Genomic DNA, 12,557 nt, shown 5'->3' with positions numbered 1-12,557 from the left:
ATCTGAAGCCTCACGAGGGAAGGTGAATTGGTCTCAAGAACAAAATGCCTTCCTAGAAGAGCTCAAAAAGGATTTTAAAAATCAATTGAGAGAGGTAGAATGAAAAATGGGGAGAGAAATTTAAGCAAAACAAGAAAACTATGAAAAAAGAATCAGCAGCTTGGAAAAGGAAGCACAAAAATTGACTGGTCAAATGGAAAAAAAAAAGGTGCATAATCTCACTGAAGAAAACAATGCCTTAAAAATTAAAATTGGTCAGTTGGAAGTTAAGGAATCCATGAGACACCAGGAATTAGTCAAGCAGAATCAAAAGAATGAAAAAATAGAAGAACATGTGAAATACCTCATTGGAAAGACAACTGATCTGGAAAACAGATCGAGGAGAGACAATTTGAGAATCATTGGACTGCCTGAAAGCCATGACCAGAAAAAGAATCTAGACACCATATTCCAGGAAATTATTAAGGAGAACTGCCCTGATATTATAGAATCAGAGGATAAAATCATCATTGAAAGAATCCACTGATCACCTCCTGAAAGAGACCCCAAAAGGAAAACTCCAAGGAATATTGTAGCCAAATTCCAGAATTATCAGGTGAAGGAGAAAATACTCCAAGCAGCCAGAAAGAAGCAATTTAAATATGATGGAGCCACAGTCAAGATTGCTCAGGACCTGGCAGCATCAACATTAAAGGACCGCAAGGCTTGGAATATGATATTCAGAGAAACCTGGAGGGTCTTGCATGGGCTGATGATGAGTGAGATGAGCAGAACCAGAAGAACATTGTGCACAGTATCATCAACAGTGAGTGTTGATCTACTGTGATGGACTATATTCTTCTCACCAATGCAATGGTACAGAAGGGTTCCAGGGAACTCATGATAGAAGAGGCTCTCCAAATCCAAGAAAAAAAAAAGAAAGAAAGAACTGTGGAGTATGGATGCTGAATGAACCATACTATTTCCTTTGTTTTTGGTGCTGTTGTTTTTTCTATTTTGAGGTTTTTTCATCATTGCTCTGATTTTTCTCTTATAACATGACTAATGCAGAAATAGGATTAATGTTATCATGGGTATACACACACACACACACACATATATATATATATAACCTATATCAGATTGCCTGCTGTCTAGTGAAGGGGGGAGGGAGGGGAGGAAGCGAGAAAAATCTGAAATTGGAAAGCTTGTATAAACAAAAGTTGAGAACTATGTTTACATGTAATGGAAAACAATTAATTAATTAATTAATTAATTTAAAAAACTTGAAATATCTAGATAATTGCCTTAATTATCTACTTCCCTTGGCTTGAGTTCATGTATATGACTATGTTAGGAATATAAATAAATGTCTAGTAATCTAGGTCAACCATGACATATCTATTCTGTTGTAGATGTGGTACAAATATGCAGAATTAAAATGATTGAATCATGACAAATCAAAAACACTGTTTTGTTTCCCCATGGACTCATAGCATCCTTGATTTAGAGCTGGGTGGAATCTTACAGAACATATAATTTGACCCTCCTCATTTTACAGTTGAGGAAAGAGAAATCCAAACATGTTAAGCAACTTACCCAAGATGACATTACTAGCATAAGGGCCAAATTTAGTATGGGAAGAGTTAATTGGGTAGCTTGCCATAGTATTGGGATAAGAAAGGAAATAGCCTCTTTCAAAAAACAAAACAGGTTTATTTATGGGAACAAGTTCAAAACACAAGTGAGTTTAATAGAGTTAGGGAATCTAAATCTCTGAGGTAAAAAGGCCCCAGGCATCCTGAACCTGCCTCCAGCCCAGTCAGCTCCAAAGAGTTAACTTTGCCTCAAAAAATAAACAAAACAAAACAAAACTCACCACCACCCAAATCTTTAGCTCTAAGGAGAATTAGGTTGCAGTGTCTTCTATTTTGGTCTGAAGGTCAAACACTAACAGCTCCTCTGTCTACCTTCCTTCCCTGTTTCTCTCAGAATTCTCTCCTCAGAAAAACTCTCCTCTCCCTATTCCTCTAACTGGCTCTAACTGACTCTCCCACAGGAAGGGGCAGTTCTTTGTCATCCTGAGTCTCCAATTGGCTCAGCACACCCACATGCGCTGTCTCCATTATAATCTGGCCAGACCCATGTGGGCGTGGGGGAGCTATTAGGGGCAATTAATTCTTAGTTTCAATAAATGTTCCCTGTGGTCAGAGTTTCTCTTGTTTGTTCAATTATCTCCCAAAGTACACACCTATCTTCTCTTAGGCTTTTAAGCTTATATTTTTTCAGTTTGACCATAATGAAGTAAAGATAGGGTTATGAAAATGCCAAATCACAATTAATTCTTTACACTAGAAAGTTGCAGAATCAAGATTTGAACCCTAGTACTTATCACAAAAGAGAAATGGCAGAAGCAGTTGAAAGCATTGAGGAATTAAGGCTGACTTTATGATAATAAAAATGGATGTTAGGAGAGGAGGCTGGAGGAGTCTAAAAACTGGATTCATGACCTGAAAAAGAAAGAGTGATCTGAAACCACTTTGGGTGTAGAAATAGGCCCAAGGTCATTATGGGACCCCAGAAATGTGCAACAATCAATAACCCATGATGAGAATACTGAATCTACATGAACACTAACTATGATGTGCCATCTTTGGCTTTTTATAACATCAAAGAATAGAATAACAACAACAGCCCACACTTAGAGCACACTTTCCACGTAACAACTTTGTAAAGTAGGTAGTACAAGTATTATTATTCTTACGTTACAGATAAGGAAACTGAGGCTCAGAGAGGTGAAATGACATACAAAATCAGGGACACCCTAGATAGTAATTTTTAATTCCTGGGGATGTTACCTTGAACAAGTCACTTAATCTCTATGTTCTTATTTCCTCATCTTTAAAATGAAGTTAGATTAGATGACTTCTCAGTTCCTCTCTGGTGCCAAATTGACAGTAATGATGAGCATGATGATGATGATCAATGATAATGATGATGACAACATTGAGTACTGGAGCAAAAATTAGAATCCATCCAAGTATCTACTTAATATAAACCTAGAATTCTTTCTACAACATGACTATGTTTAATTAATTGAGTGAGTTATAATTTACTGAAAAATTCACCTATATGGAACCCTTTGTTCCTGTATAATACAATATTTCATCAGTGAGACATTGCTGTAGATCAGGGATAAGCACAATCCAATAGTCAAAGGATAACTTGTTTGTTGCAAAGCATCTGCAGAGGATATAAAGTCTGCATCAGGGAGGATTAATGGAGGACAATAAACTCCTCAGAAAACCAAGGCCCTGTGTCCTTTGTTTGTGCCCCCAGGGCCCACTCAGTTTTTCAGACAAACATGCCCAGAAGGTTTCATCAGAAGGCAAGTGGCAACTTCCTTTCCTCCTAGGTAACATATGTTAACTTTAAAGCCCTTTCTCTGCCACGTTTTTTAAAAGGGCTATTTGGGATGTAGACTCATAAGTGCCATTAGAATCTCAGTGACTAGGAAAAAAAAAGATCTATCAATAAGCAGCCTTACATGAAAAAAAAGATTGAATAAAAAGCTCAACACTATACCACTGTGTATTCTTAAGACAATACCCATATCTTTGTCGTATGTTTCAAAGAACCTTAAAAGTGAAAAATTAAGACAAAGTAGAAAGGGAGGCTACTTTAACAGACTGGTAGTGTGTCTGATAGTTTTTTCAAAGCAAATTTTAAAATAAATACCTATAGCCTTTTAGGCACAGAGGCCCATTTTTGTTTCAAAAGAAACATAGATTTAGAGATTAGAAGGGACCTTAGTGGTTATATATTCAAAACTCTTTTTGTTAAAGATTTGGAAATGGAGATTCAGAGAGGTAAGGTGACTTCCCTAAGGTTACAAAAGTAAGGTTACAGTAAAAATCATGGTCAGGATTTGAACTCATCTCCTCTGACTCCAAAGCTATGGCCCTTTTATATTACCACCCCAGAACCAGTCCCTTCCTAGGCAAAGAAAACAAATAGCCTAACAACTGTCTCTTTCCCTAAAAAGAAAAATAACTCTTCTAATTCTTCTATTTATCTGATATAGCTTTTAAAACTGCCACCATTAGAGTAACTAATTGGAATTAAGATTTTATCTTTTAGAAGGTTCCTATTAAATTCAAATATATCACTGAAGCATTCTGATCAGACTTGGCCACTTTCCCCATTAGGGACTGGGGCACTATAACAAAAACAACCAGACTTCCTTAGTGTAATAATTAGATAAAATTTAAAAGGCTAAATTTGGGAACTCATTTTTCCAGCTTACTTTTGACTAATTTCCTTACAGGTACCATGGGGTCTACTTACCTTAATTTGGTACCTCATGTATAAGATGAAGATGTTGGCGTAGATTACCCTCAAGGCCCCTTCTAGTTGGTACAGTGGTCCAATTCCTAGATGGACATGGATTTAGAATAAGAAGACATGTTTAAATATGAGCTCTCCTACAACACACCACAGAAAAGGTTGCTTAAAACTATCCACTTCCAGATAGAATACAAATAAATTCAGAATATTTATTGAAGCATATTTTCCCTTTATTCTTCTTGCTTTTTAAAATTTTCTATAGGGTCATATAAACCTTCCCATATTTTTCTGAAACTATTCCCTTCATTATTGCTTATAGGACAATAACATTCAATCACATTCATATTCAGATATTCCCCAATTGATGGACATCCTTTCAGTTTCCAAAGAAAGCTGTTATAAATATTTTTATACATATAGAAACTTTTAAAATTTTTCTTCTTTTCATTTTGATCTCTTTGAGGTAAAGAACTACAACTAGTATTGCTGGGTAAAAGGCTTTGTAGTTTTATAGTCATGTGGGAATGGTTCCAAATTTTTCTGAAAAATGGTTAGACTATTCCACAGTTCCACTAGCAGTGCATCAGTGTCCCTATTACTCCATATCCCATTCAACATTTTTCATTTTCTTCCTGTTATTTTAACTCATCTGATGGGTATGAGTACCTCAGAGGGGTTTTTATTTGCATTTCTCTAATCATTAGTGATTTAGAGCATTTTTCCTATTATTATTGATAACTTTAATTTCTTCTTCTGAAAACTACTTGTTCATATCCTTTGACCATATATCAATTGGGGAATGCCTTTTATTTTTATTTAATTTGACTCATTTCCCTATATGTTTTTCTTGTAATAAAAAAAATGCTTAGCTTTAATCATTGCCATTTTTTTGCAGGGCAATGAGGATTAAGTGACTTGCCCAGGGTCATACAGCTAGTAAGTGTCAAGTGTGAGGCTAGATTTGAACTCAGGTTCTCCTGAATCCAGGGCCAGTGCTTTGTCCCCTGCATCACCTAGCTGCCCAATCATTGCCACTCTTAATCCATGCTCCTTCTTATCTCCTTTTGCTTAGCACTTGCTCCCCCCTCCTTTCCCAGTTGCAAAATATAAATTTCTATACTCAATTCTGGAAGCATGTATATGTATGCATATGTGTAGATACATATGCATGCATGTGTGTATATAAGCACTTGTGTGTGTGTATGTGTGTGTGTGTGTGTGTGTGTGTGTGTACACATGCATTTATGAATTTATTTCCCTACTTGAACAAGTTCAGTTAAGAGTGAGGTTCTAGTGTTTCCTACTCCACCCTCCCATTTTCTACTCAATTATAAAAAATCAAAGTCTTTATTTGCTTTATATGTGAGATAATTTTCACTATTACGCTTACTTCCTCCTTCACCCAGTGCATTCTTCCTTTTTATGACTCCATTTTCCTTTTGATATCATCTCAACATAATAGTAGACCCACAACCATGGCCTCTACTTCTAACTGCCCTAATGATAATAATGTTCATAGATAGCATTTGTATCTAATCCCCAGATAGGAATACAAAATGTTTAACATCCTTAAATCTTTTATGATTTCTCATTCATTTTTATCTTTTTATAATTCTCTTGAGGCTTCTCTTTGAATATGAAATTTGTATTCAGCTATGGTCTTTTCATCAGGAATGCCTAGAAGTTCTCTCTTTTGTTGTGTACATTTTTTTTTCTACTGTAGGATTATATTTAGTTTTGCTGGATATTTTATTGTTGGTTATAATCCTAGCTCTTTGGTCTTCCAGAATGTCATATTACAAGCTGCCTGCTTCTTTATGATGGTTACTGATAAATATTGTTTAATCCTGAATGTGGCTCTGTGTTAGTTTATGGCTGATTTTAACATTTTCTCCTTGACTTCAAAGCTTTCAATTTTGGCTTGATATTCCTGTTTTCCTTATGGGATTTCTTTCAAAAGGTGATCAGTGGATTCTTTTAATTTCTACTTTGCCCACTGGATCTCAGATATCTGTGTAATTTACCATTATGATTTCCTGAAATATGATGTATAATCTCTCTCTCTCTCTCTGTTGATCATGGTTTCAGTTAGCACCGTAATTCTTAAATTACCTCTTCTTATTCTATTTCCCAGGTCAGTTTTTTTTCCTATGTGATATTTCACACTTTTTTTCAATTCCTTTTTCATACTTTTAACTTTGTTTTATTTATTTATTTTTTTATGTCCCTTGGAGTCACTAAATTCCATGAAACAACTTTTTTAAGGAGCTATTTTCTTCAGTAAGGTTTTTATATTTCTTTTCCTTCCCTCAGAAAATTCTGTTTTATAGGGTTTTATTTTCTTCAGTGTCTTTGTATCTCTTTTAACAAACTTTCAGTTATATTTTTATAATTTTCATCATATCTATTTTTTCCAAATTTTCCTATACAACTCTTATTTGATTTTTAAAACATTTTTTCTACTTTTGATCTTTTTTCCCTTTAGCTCTTCTAGGAATTCATATTTTGATCTCTGAATTTTTCTTTGAGGCTTTGTTTGTAGATGTTTTCAAATCATTGCCTTTTGAGTTTGTGTCTTGAGCTTCCCTGTCACCATAGTATCTTTTCATATTCAGACTTTTTTTTTATTCTTTCCTCATTTTTCCAGTATAACTCTTGTCTTTGGACTTTGAATTAGAAGTGAACTCTGTTTTCCTCTAGAAGTAAACTGTTTTCCTCTAGAAGTAGGGGCAGGGAGTAATGTCAGATTTGAGCTTCCATGCTTTATATCTTTCTGCTGCTTCCACAGCTGAATGGGGGCATCCAAACTTTTGGAGCTTCTAGAGTGGCATTATCTAGGGAGAGGTCCTATATGGGAAGATGAAAAATGTAACTTCTAAAAACATTATCATGTTTAGAAGTTAGAAGGACTCTACATAAATAAAAGTCATAGGAGTCAGTCAATTATGTTGGCACAATCTTTTGCTTGTATCTCAACAAATTAACTTGTGACTATTATTTATATTCTAAATAATAGAAAATACAACATTCATGTGGGAATGGCAGAATATTAAGCAAATAAGATTCATTAGCACAGATTAGTTTTTATTTTTCTCAGATTTTCCTACAATCAATTAATGTTATGGCCCTGCCTAAAGGATTAGGATATCGTGATGACTCATGATAACATGTGGGATGCTGGGCATTCTAAAGGCACTGAGATTCTTGTGGAAAAGGGAAGAGGAGTAAAAAAAATGGGGCATGAATGATAAAAATTTCCTGTTTTTTATTTGGTAGCAAATCAAATCCAACCCTGTTCTCAACCAAAGGTCACTTTCTCAGAGAGAGAGAGAGAGAAGTATTTATTCAGTAAAATCTGGATGATGATTGTTATATTCATGAAAATATTAAGGATAAAATTATTTGGAGTTATGTGTTATTAGAGATAAAGGAATTAAGAATTATTCAAGACCCAGAAGGTGTGTTGGAGGAGGAGGCAGCTGTACATTAACATTCCTTGCACTGATGAAATTAGTTTAAATTATTAATGACAACTTCATTTGAATAAGTCAAATCTAATATAAGGAGGCTATATTTCTCTTTTTTGTGAACTATTCTTCATCACAATTTATAGTATTGCAATGACACAATTAAGTATTATATTAACTGTGTCTCTGCATACTTGAAGAAAAAGCCAACATACTGAAGCTCTATTTTTAACATAGAGATTGAATATAAAAGCACTACCAAAAACATTTTTTATACTAAGCTCCTTCTAAGAGACATAGCTAAAACTATACGACCAATGTGCAGAAGAGATTGTGTTGTCATGTCATTTAATCAAAATTTCATATGATTCCAAAACAAAATTTTCTTCCTTTACCATTTTTTCTCTTTGTTCTCAAACTATTTTGTTGATTAAAATTTAAAAGGTACCCAAAGGATAATATGAAGGTGCCTGATGGGGTATAGCATGTTAGCAAGGACTGGCAGATTAACATGGTATAAAAGACATTAACAAATAGAAAAGGAGGTTGGATTGGCCATAGAGAGAATTAATGAAAACAAATGGATATTACCAGTACTACACTGATGTTTTTGAGGTGGAAGGACTATTTGAATTTGAATGCCACGGAGGATTTAAGAAGATGTAGGAATAAAAGCCCTAACAGGGCAATATCAATGGCTAGGATCCATATCCATGGAGAGATTATCCATACTAATAAAAAGGAAGGATGGAAACAAGAATTTATTAAGCACCTACTATGTGCTAGTCATTGTGCTAAGCACTTTACAAAGTAGCTAGGTGACACAGTGGATAGAGTGGTGGGCCTGGAGTCTAAAAGACATGAGTTAAAATCCAGATTTAGACATTTACTAGCTGTGTGACCCTGGCCAAGTTACTTAACCTAGTTTGTCTCAGTTTCTGCATCTGTAAAAATGAGTTGGAAAAAGAAATGGCAAATGAATCCAGAATCAATGACAAGAAACAAAAATGTCTCATTTTATGTGGAATATGTGGGATTGAATACTATGTATATGCCATCTATGTAACTTTAGAAATCATTCATAACTTCATCAATATTATCATTGTCCTCATCACCATTTTTATAATACTTATTGTTAAGGGCTAAAATTCTAGCTAAACTGTCTAAAATATCTAATGAGTGGTCGCCAATAAATTATAAGCTTTAGCAAGAGTTAGACTTTTAAGCATTTATTAAGGAGAATAAGAATTTGATAAAGAGAGAGAGAAAGGCCTAGATTTCTATCTATTAAAGGGAGAGCGCATTTCTAGCTCCACTCTCCACCAGAGTCTCAGGAAAGAGCCTGAGAGCAAGCGCCAGTCTCTTCCTTCCTCCTCCCACTAGCCCGCGTCACTTCCTGACGCCAAAGAAAAGACTCCTGGTCTTGCCCTCAAAGACCTTCGCTTCATGGGTGGAACTCTTCTACAGTAAGTCTCCAGCGGGTGGCGTCAATCCAATCGTTACATTATAATGTAATAGGTACTATGTTAAGTGTTATGAAAATAATATTAGAGGACTTCCAGTGCCAAGATGGTGGAGTGAGAAGAGAACCCTATGGAGATCTCCCAAATTTCCCTTGCAAACCAATACAAAACTGCCTCTGAATCATTCCAGGAGCAGGGAAGCAACTTACAAGTCCAGCAGGAAATGTCTCTTACCTGTATGGGAGGGAAGAGAGGTCCAGGAACAGCAGCATCTTCTGGGCTCACAGCAGGTGGCCTAAAGCAGGACTCTGAGTCTAGGACAATCTACCATTAAGGCTTAACTCACCCACAAATCAGCAGCTCTCTTGGCAAGTGAGCAGTCTGGACAGCATAGTAGGAACCCTCACTAGGCATCCCACAGCTAGCACAGATCACCAAGGATGTTTTGATCCAACTTGTGGCCAGTAGTGAAGTCCCACTCAAGGACGGTCAACAGCAAGTTCCCACTCCTGGGACCTCCCAGCTGAGAGACGGTTTCTAGAGCAAACCAGCAGCAGAGGGCTCCAAACTTCAGCATATTTGCAATAAAATTACTCTTCCAGGACCTGACAGCAGAGTGACTCATTTACTATAGCAACCCAGGAGCAGAGGCCCCACACTTGGGCATATTGACAACAAAATTACTTCACCAGAGCCTGCTAAAAGAGAAACCCTGCATCAGGTCACCACCCTAGGGGCTGACCAAAAACAGTATGACTCCTCTGGGGTCAGCTACCAGAAAGACTGTTAACTTTTGCAATGCAATACCATGATATGACCCCTGGAGTAGGCCAGCCCAATACCAATCAGAAGGGAGGGTTCTTATACAGAGAAAGCAAGTGACTAACCCTGAAGCCCAGTGAAAGCCAACAGTGAGACCTAGAGTATCAGCATAAAAACTTGAGACAGTCCAGGAATAGAGCCCAAATCACTAATAAAGACATCAAGTGCCCAACATGACACAAAAATAGAAAAAAAAATCACAAAAACAAACAAACAAAAATTTAACTATTGACAGTTACTATGGTGATAGGGAAAATCAAGTCATAAACATAGAGGACAATAGTAACTAAATGGCTACAAGGGAAGCTTCAAAGAAAAATGCAAATTAGTCTCAGACTCAAAAATAATTCCTGCAAAAGCTTTAAAAGGATTTTCAAAAGCACATCAAAGATGTAGAATAAACAAATGGGAAAAGCAATAAAAGTAATGTAAGAGAACCATGAAAAAACAGGACAAAATTTACAGAGGAAAATAACTCCCTAAAATCATATTTAGCCAAATAGAAAAAGAAGTACAAAAGATCACTGAAGAAAATAATTTTTTTATCATAAAAGTATTTTAATATTTTCTAGTTATAAGTAGAGATAGTTTAAAACATTTGTTATTATAAGTTTTCTAGTTTCAAATATTTCTCCCTCCTTGTCGCCAGTCCTCCCTCCCCAACACAGCAAGCAATATGATATAGATTATACATGTACAGTCACATTAAATATATTTGTGCATTAGTAATGATGTGAAAGAAGAATCAGAGCAAAAGGGAAAAACTTCAACAAGGAAAAAACAAAAGAAATACAAATAGTATGATTCAATCTGCATCTAGATTTCATAGTTCATTTTTTTTTCTGGATTTGGAGAGCATTTTCCATCATGAGACCTTTAGCCAGTACCAGATAGTTTTGATGACTGCCACTTTATAATAAAGGTCCAGATTTGATACAGCTAAACCACCTTCCTGTGCATTTTTCTTTCATTATTTCCCTTGATATTCTTGACTTTTTGTTTTTCCAGATGAATTTTGTTATTATTTTTTTCTAGCTCTATAAAATAATTTTTAGGTAGTATGATTGGTATGGCACTGAATAGGTAAATTAATTTAGGTAGTATTATCATTTTTACTATATTAGCTCTGCCTATCCATGAGCAATTGATATTTTTCCAATTATTTAGATCTGATTTGATTTGTGTGAAAAGTGTTTGGTAATTGTGTTCATAGAGTTCCTGGGTTTGTCTTGGCAAGTAGACTCCCAAGTACTTTGTATTATCTACCATTTCTTTAAATGGAATTTCTCTTTCTATCCCTTCCTGCTGGACTTTGTTGGGCATGCATCGAAATGCTGATGATTTATATGGATTTATTTTATATCCTGCTACTTTGCTAAAGTTGTTAATTGTTTCAAGTAATTTTTGAGTTGATTCTCTAGGCTTCTCTAAGTATACCATCATATCATCTGCAAAGAGTGATAGTTTTGTTTCCTCCTTGCCTATTCTAATTCTTTTAATTCCTTTTTCTTCTCTGATTGCTAATGCTAACATTTCTAGTACAATATTAAATAATAGGGGTGATAATGGACATCCCTGTTTCACCCCTGATCTTATTGGGAAGGCTTCTAACTTATCTCCATTACATATAATGCTTGCAGATGGTTTTAGGTGGATACTGAGTACTAATTTAAGGAAAGCTCCACCTATTCCTAAGCTCTCTAATGTTTTTTTTATTACAAATGGGTGCTGTATTTTGTAAAAAGCTTTCTCTGCTTCTATTGAGATAATCATATGATTTTGGTTAGTTTTCTTATTGATGTGGTTGATTATGTTGATAGTTTTCCTAATGCTGAACCAGCCCTGCATTCCTGGTATAAATCCCACCTGGGCATAGTGTATTATCCTGGTGATCACTTGTTGTAAACTCCTTGCTAATATCTTATTTAAGATTTTAGCATCAATATTCATTAGGGAAATTGGTCTATAATTTTCTTTCTCTGTTTTTGCTCTGCATGGTTTTGGTAAGACTACCATATTTGTGTCATAAAATGAATTTGGTAGAACTTCTTCTTCACCTATTTTTCCAAATAATTTGTATAATATTGGAATTAATTGTTCTTTAAATGTTTGGTAAAATTCACCTGTAAACCCATCTGACACTGGGGATTTTTTCTTAGAAAGTTCATTAATGGCTTGTTCAATTTCTTTTTCTAATATGGGCTTATTTAAGGATTTTATTTCCTCTTCAGTTAACCTGGGCAGTTTGTAATTCTGTAAATATTTATCCATTTCATATAGATTGTCAAATTTATTGGCATACAGTTGGGTAAAATAATTCCTAATTTTTTATTTAATTTTCACTTCATTGGTGGAAGAATCACCCCTTTCATATACACCTCTTCATATGATGTAATTCACCCCATTCCACCTCCCTTTTCCTCTTCTCCCTATAAGATCCATTTTAATCCCTTAATTTCTTTTATGTCATCACATCAAA

This window comes from Dromiciops gliroides, chromosome 1 (genome assembly GCF_019393635.1).
Source record: "Dromiciops gliroides isolate mDroGli1 chromosome 1, mDroGli1.pri, whole genome shotgun sequence".
In the NCBI taxonomy this organism is placed as follows: domain Eukaryota; kingdom Metazoa; phylum Chordata; class Mammalia; order Microbiotheria; family Microbiotheriidae; genus Dromiciops; species Dromiciops gliroides.
Note: the sequence above shows the minus strand (reverse complement) of the source record.